The sequence below is a fragment of the Falco naumanni genome, chromosome 4 (assembly GCF_017639655.2).
Source record: "Falco naumanni isolate bFalNau1 chromosome 4, bFalNau1.pat, whole genome shotgun sequence".
In the NCBI taxonomy this organism is placed as follows: domain Eukaryota; kingdom Metazoa; phylum Chordata; class Aves; order Falconiformes; family Falconidae; genus Falco; species Falco naumanni.
Genome location: NC_054057.1, coordinates 14,834,624 through 14,842,099, shown reverse-complemented (window position 1 = coordinate 14,842,099; position 7,476 = coordinate 14,834,624). Strand labels below are relative to the sequence as shown.

The window sequence follows — 7,476 nt, the reverse complement described above, 5'->3', positions numbered from 1 at the left end:
ACCCCTCCACAGAACTGCCTGTTAGTCCACTAGCAGTCATTCTCCATGGAGGGACCACAAGTCCTCCATACCTACCCGCCAGCTCACCAGAAATGAGTCAGACCACGCCAGAAGTGACACTGCCTGACCTGGAGGAGATATATTAGACCAGTAACGATGGTTTCAAGACAGAAAAAACACCACCATCCACCAGCACAGCAGAAAAACAACCAGAAGAAACTTCGTACACAAACCAAAGGCACCCATCCAAACCCTACAAAGGAAAAAAAAGCTGAAAAAGGCACTCTCCACAAAAAAAACCACCACACATATCACAAGATAAGATTAAAATGCCATAATCCCAGGAACGCAGGTCCAACAAACACAGTTTCTGTCCATAACAATAACACACTTTGACAGTAACTCGCCTGACCTCTGGCACACCATAACCTTGTTGCCCCCAAACCCCAGCACACTGTAGCCCTAAGGCAACACAAAATGGAGCACAAAGTCCCTGGAGATCTCTGCCAGGGCAAAAAAAAAACACAGAGCCACACGGGAGGGTGGGGTTGGAAGGGACCCGTGGAGGTCCTCTGGGCCAAGCCCTCTGCTCCAGCACGCTCACCTCGAGCAGGTTGCTGAGAACTGTGTGCCCTTGGCTGTTGCCTTTTTACAGGCGCGCGGTGACCTGGTTCAGGAACGGCACGGCGGCCAACCCCTGGCCGCGCGGTCCATCAGCTCACAGACACCAATGTGGTGGATGGCAAATGGCGTTTATTGCTGAACGACGTGACACTATATAGCCTAAGTTAACAATGTCACTTCCGTCTGCTTACATCATAAATTAAAAGCTGTTGACTATCTGGAGGGGGGCCCTGTGTTTCCGTACAGCGCGAGATCTTCCGGCCGCCAGGCCCTACCTAGCAACATTTCCCCCCCCTCTATGCTTAACTAAACAGGCTAAAATAGTAAAAGTATTTCTAAAAAAGAGTATAAAGATAAGGCACACTGAGCAATTGGCACTTGGGAAGCGACTGAGGGTAATGGAGTGTAGTTTGGGATACTTGGGAGAGCCAGGGAAAATCGAGGGAAATACTGATCAAGTACATTTTTAAAGCAGTTGTTGGTGTTCTACAAACATGATGTTGACCCTTTCTAGCCGGCTCTGGATCCCCCTGTGGGGGCTGTATCGCCGTTGTCTGGACTCCGCTGGTGCAGAGCTCTCAGATGCGGACAGGCCGCTTGTCGACTCGTCGTCTTCTCTTGACACCAGGGTATACTGGTTACAGGGGTGTCCGATGATCCGGTCCTGCAGATAAAAACTCACAGCTTTCATTAGTTTTATTGTGAACCATGGTGATGGCTTGGCAATAACTCTAGAGGTTACGCAAATAGCCTTTCTAGCTGCACGGGTGGTTGCCATAACTTCATGGGCCCGCAGGCCCTGGGCTTATGCTTGGGGGGTAATCATTGTTGGGTCTGTACCCATCAACCGCTGTAGGCTGGAGCCGTGTAGCGGATGATCCGCTCCGGTTACTCGGGCTAACTGCCTCGCACAGTTCTCTTCCCATTCTTGTTTAAACACAATCATCCCCGCCCCGTCAAAAATCAACCTACAGGTCTGTTTTATATCGAACGGGAGCAAATCATCTCCCCCAAAAACCCCATCTATGAGGGTGGAGACCATGGCCGAATTGAGTCCTTTGTCTGCTATTGCTTTAACAATCGCTTGTATATCCTTAGGGCTTAAGGGCGAATGAACCCTCTGTCCCCCGTCCGTCACTCGGACCGGGAATGCTAGTGTGTCTGTTGGGGCCCAATCGGCACATGCAATTTGTATTTTTCTCCAATCAGTGAGAGTAATTTCTGTCCCCTTCTGTTTTTCTTTTTCCGTGAGTGGTGATATTTTGGTCTTTGTATTTGCAAGCCAAGTCTCCCATGCAGCGTCTGAGTCGGAGTCAGAGTCCGACTGACTGCTCTCTTCCGGGTGCTGGTGGTATGTGGTCGGGCTTCGGCCCCTCCCCTTTCTTGTGTAATCGGGCGGTTCTTTCCCTTTTTGCCCGCCCTGCCTTCCGCTTGGGGAGGCGCCTGCCTTATAAGGACGGTTTTGGGGAGGGTCATTCTGATTAGCTTTCCGCCCCTCGCTCGTGATCTTTTCCCTTTTTTGGTCATGCCAATCACTCTTTTCCTTCCCATTCTCCTCCCCCTCCCCTCTGTGTGCGCCTGTTAACTCTAGCGCTCCCCCCCCCTGCTCCCGCCTTGCTGCTCGGCGCCATCTTGGGGCGCACAGGGCGGTGGTTCAATCCGTGTATTTCCGGCCTCGGCTTTCGCCTCAGCACCCCTGGCCTCTGCAGCCAGTTTGCCGCGAAAGGAGTTCGCCGAGGAGTCTGTGGGTGAGCTGAAGATGTTAGAGTCTTTCGGACGCTGAGTGGGCGCGTCACTTTTCTGTCAGCTTTGAGGGTGTCGACGGAACCCTCCTCAGCCGGGGGGCGTGAGGTTTGCGTAGCCGCCCCAATTCCCACCCGCGGGGTGGTTAACAGACAATCCCTGTCAGCTTTCCAGGTCTCCTGCTCGTGTCTAGCTTTTTGGAGAGCCTGGACGACTTTCCCCCACGCTTTCAGATTTTTCCCACTACCAGTAGACATCGTTTCATCGCATAAAGCGCGGGAACATTTGTCCCACACATCTGGGTGGAGTATATCCACCGGCTGGTCAATGACCCCCAGCTCCAAAAGTCTCGCAACTGCGAGAGTAAAATCTTTGGGCTTACAGTCAATACCCCACTGCTTATGCAGTTGTAATACGACCTTCGCAAGAGCTTCCATCCTCTTGGTTGGTCCGGGAGCGTCCTCCCCGCCGGGCTGGTCCTGCCGCTCCAGCCGCCGTTCACCCGACTCCAGGTGATTTTCCCGGGTTTCGGCACCACTTGTTGCCTTTTTACAGGCGCGCGGTGACCTGGTTCAGGAACGGCACGGCGGCCAACCCCTGGCCGCGCGGTCCATCAGCTCACAGACACCAATGTGGTGGATGGCAAATGGCGTTTATTGCTGAACGACGTGACACTATATAGCCTAGGTTAACAATGTCACTTCCATCTGCTTACATCATAAATTAAAAGCTGTTGGCTATCTGGAGGGGGGGCCCTGTGTTTCTGTACAGCGCGAGATCTTCCGGCCGCCAGGCCCTACCTAGCAACACTTGGCCATTGAAGATCTCCAAGGACAGAGACTGCACAACCTCCTTGGACAACCTCTGCCAGCATTTGACCGCCCCGGGGGGGGAAATTTGCCATTTCTATCTCTCCTTTCACTGTACCACATTCCCGAACATGACAAGCTCAGGCTTGAAAGCCAGTGCTGTGGCTGCCGTGAAATTCTGTCCCCCTATTTTTCATCCACTGGTAGCTAAAGGGGGACAAACAAGGATTTCGTTCAAAGGAGATCTTCTCTTTTCCTCTGTCCTTCTTCTCTACCAGTGATCTGGATTCTGAGTGCTGTGCCACTGTCCTAATGGCTGGGATAGGGATACTTCTTGTAGGACAGGGAGGAGGTGACAGTGGAGATCATCAGGCTGGGGAAGCTGAAGGAAAACGCAAGCAACTGGAGTTGCCTGGAGCAAGAGTGGCCAGCTTCCAAGCTAGGTCACCTCGTGTCCTCAGCTCCCATGCAGGAGCTGAACCACACACATGGACTGCAAAGCAGTGTGACCCATAGAAAAAAAGTTTGCTTGGCTCGGGATCGCCCAGGGGCATTTAACTGCAATTCCGCCCTTGTCAGCAGGAAGGAAACAGGCCCTGCAAGCACACACTGAGGCACGACACCTTCACCGGGGCTAAAGGGTACCTCAGGAGACGTACATGGGACCCCCCAGCACCTGGATTGCTGGCTGGAGGATGGGTAGGTCAAGGGACCCTGATGGGAGCCCTGCAGGCTCTCATACATTGGACCAACGGGCACCTTCCCTTGTCACCCAGTAGATCTCTGGAGAAGAGCTTCTTCCCAGGCCTCTCCCGTGGGCTTGCTCACCCCCGGAGCCCTTCCCAAGCACAGCCCCAGCAGGCGGATGCAACCGGCGTTGCAGGGAAGAACAAGCAGCAGGCACCACAGTCAGCACTGCGGGAAAGCTGGGACCCCAGACACCCACCCAGGCTCTCCAATCCCAGCCTGGCCCACAAGAGTGCCTTTATCTCCCTTTCCCAGAAGTGCTGAATTCCCCTTCCAGCATTAGCCACTGGACCCACGCTGCTTCTTGCTGCAGTGTACAACAGCCAGAAGAGAATTTGCTAGATGCCTCTGATTTCCTGCATTTTTCCTGAAACAGGTGCGTGTGTAACTCTCTGAATCGCTTCTATTTGAAGCAAGGCATTGCTTAGAGTCAACAGTGAAACGAGACACGGGCCATCAAAAGCTGACTACAGGTCCCTTCTTTGCCATGGTCATGGCCTACCCCACAAACTCGCCCCTGGCCGTGTCGGCCACCGGCTGGGTGAAGGTCATGGCTAACAGGGCAGGGGCTCCTGTTGGCGCTCATCCAGCCCTGATTGCCAAGGGTGAAGCCTTAGCACCCAGGTGGGATAAAGCCTTCCCAAGCAAGGGTGGTGCTCCAGGGGCACCACAATTCCTGCCGAAGCTCACCACACATTTCATTTACCTGTGGCGCCTGGCAGGACACGAGCGGCTCTTGACTGCTGCTAGTCCCCCCGTCTTTTGGTAAAAATGGAAGTTTTTCCTCCCGGTGGGCCTGCTCCAATTCCAGCGCCTTGGGGCCTGAGGCCTGGCACGGCCTGTGTGCCAGAGGCCTTCCGACCGCTAGGCCGGCCTCCACCAAGAGGAGTCTGCCTCTAGCCACAATGGCCATCTCTAGGAAAAACAGCTTCTTTTATCGACCAGGACCCTGTCAAAACCCCAGGTCAAAGCGCTGGCCGCAGGCGCAGGGAGGTGGCCCTTGCCCCCTGCCCTGTCCTGCTCGGGGCTCCCCCGGGCGGGGCAGGCCCGGCCATACTGGAGAGGGCCCCGGCCCCGCCCCCCCAGGCCCCGCCCACTTTCCGTTGGGCTCAGACTGTTGGTCACAGGGAGCCCACGGCCACCACAGGCAGCAGGGCAGAGCTGTGCTGGCACGCAGCAGCGCTGGCAGGAGGCAGCCTCTGGCCCAGGAGCGCTGCCACAGCACCAGCACCCCGCTTCCCAGCCTCCCCGTCGCCGGCTGGGCCCCCTCCTCGGTGCACGGCCAGGGCCCTCCTCTCCCGGGCAGGATGGGCCAGGCCTGCTGCTGCTGTGGCTCCAGGTGGGCTCCCCCCGGGCTCGGGGACACACGGGCACAGCTGGGCCACACAGCACTGGCGTTGCTCATGCCCACCGCGCTCTGCTCTGCAGGGAGGTTCTCAGCGACGCCGAGCCGGTGCTGAGCGCGGACGTGCGGCTGACCCGGGGCTGCAAGAGGAGCGAGAGGCGCCTTCTGCTCCTCCACGAGGAACTGGTGGTCGCCAAGTTGCGGTAAGACCCTCAGAGCCCAGGTCCTTGCCCCCAGCCCCGGCCCAGGGACACCCTGGCACCAGCCCCAGGCCCCGGCCCCTCGGTGCTGGAGGCACCCATGTCCGTCCCAAGGGCAGGTGGGGGACAGGGCTCTGCGCGTGGGGACCCAGCCCAAGGAGCCCTCCTCCAGCTCAGTGCCCGCCTCTGCTCTCTGCAGACATGGCACAGCCTGCGCCCACAGCTCCGCCTGGCACTGGACCAGCTGTGGGTGCTGAGCAGCGGGAAGGAGGCTGCGGGGCAGGATGGACAGGAGGAGGAGGAGGAAAGCACCGATGAGGACAGCACCTCTGTCATCCTCGCCTGGCCCACCGGCTCCTGCATCGCCACTTTTGGGTGAGTCGTGGTCGGGCAGCAGAGGTTCCCAGCCGTGCCCACACCATCCCATGAACACAGGCCTCTGCCTTGCGTGCAGAGCTGGGCAGGGAGCAGGCAGCTCAGTGGCAGGGAGGGAGGGACGGGGGATGTTTCCCCATCCTGCATCCCCTGGTCACCTTTTGGTCCCCAGAAGGGAAGGGCAAATGCAGCCGCTCAGGCAGGACAGAGAGACCCAGGGCTTGGACAGCGCCTCTGTCCTGCCCCACGGGGCAGGGCTGTGCAGGCACCCACCTTTGCCCAGGGCTGGGGGCAGCAGGGCCTGACGCTCTCTCCCCTCTCTTTCTGCAGATCCCAGGCACTGAAGGAGCTGTGGGTGGCCACGCTGCTGGGGTAAGCCAGGGGGATGCTCCAGGAAAAGCTGGACGGACGGGGGGAAACAGCCCCCAGCTGGGGAAGGTGCCACTGTGGCTGCGAGCAGCTCTCGGGCACAGCTGCCTGACAAGAGACAAGAGACGGCTTGGGGCTCACCCAGCTCTCTCCCTCTCCCTTCCCGGTGCACAGGACACCAGAAGGACGCAAGGGAGCCCGCGTCACCCATCTGACATCCATCAAGCTCCTGGAGAAGGAGCTGAGCCGCCGCCACGCCGCGAGTGTCTCTCTGCTCTGAGCCCTGTCCCCGAGCACTGCTCCTGCAGCCGAGCAGCAGAGCCATGGCTGCTCACCTTCTTCCCCTCCTTGTCTCCTGCCCAGTGGAGGACACTGCGTGCCAGGAGCCTGGAGACGCTGATGGAGGCACAGGCAGAGGTGAGAATGGCTGCCTTGCACCTGCCTCTGGCTGCGCCGCGATGCGCAGTGACTGGGGTGACCTTGTGCGGGAGGGACAGAGGGTCTGACGGTGCCACTCAAGGAGCAGAGAGTTTTGGGAAGCCAGCAGCACGCCAGCACGTTCTGACTGGTGACACTGGGAGGAACCCTGACACATGGGGAAGAGAGCCCGGGAGGGCAGAGGGTCCCAGCTCTGCCGCGCTCAGGCTGCTGGTGGCCCTTTCTGCTGCAGGGCTGCTCTGCAAGCACAGCCTGATTCTCGGTTCTTGCAGGCTCATCCCAAGCAAGGGCCTGCGACGGCCCCATCTGCAAACGCAGGGGGACTTTGCCCCGCACCAGGTGAGTTTGGCAAAGCAAGGCAACCTCCTGCAATGCTGTGCTCACTTGTCCCGAGTGTCACCATGCAGGTTGGGCAGCCCACAGAAGGATGTCACCTGGACGGACAAGGACAACCGCTGGGCCGCGGCTGCTGGACGTGCTTCTGCGGGGACACGGAGACTCTGCTGCAGCCCGCAGCTTGCAGGAGGGCAGGGTGAAGGCTGGCACAGGCTGACCCCGTGGCACGATGGCTCTCAAGAGCCTCTAAGTCAACACCTCCAAGCCACAGCCGCGGATCCAGCTGCTGCCTCCCTGCCCATCCTGCCGCACCACACAGCACCATGCTGCAGGCGGGGCAGCGCAGGGCAGGGCAGGCGCTGGGACCGCTGGCCTGGGGGTCTCCATTGGTGCTGTCTTACTCTGTTTTCCTTTGCAGCAGGAGGGAGCAGCAGCGGGAGCAGCACCAGCAGCAGGAGGATGGGGCTGCCCTGGCCCTTCGCCCTGCGGC

The 7,476-nt window shown here is 58.6% G+C and overlaps 1 long non-coding RNA gene across 1 annotated transcript; it reads right to left on the bottom strand.

Moving 5' to 3' along the window:
- Positions 1-733: 733 nt before the first annotated feature.
- On the bottom strand, positions 734-6,781 carry LOC121087152. The gene is made up of 3 exons (XR_005827533.1): positions 6,771-6,781; positions 5,820-5,822; positions 734-2,101 (listed from the first exon to the last, which is right to left on the bottom strand). It is a non-coding gene; the product is annotated as an uncharacterized LOC121087152 (long non-coding RNA).
- Between the last annotated feature and the right edge of the window lie 695 nt (positions 6,782-7,476).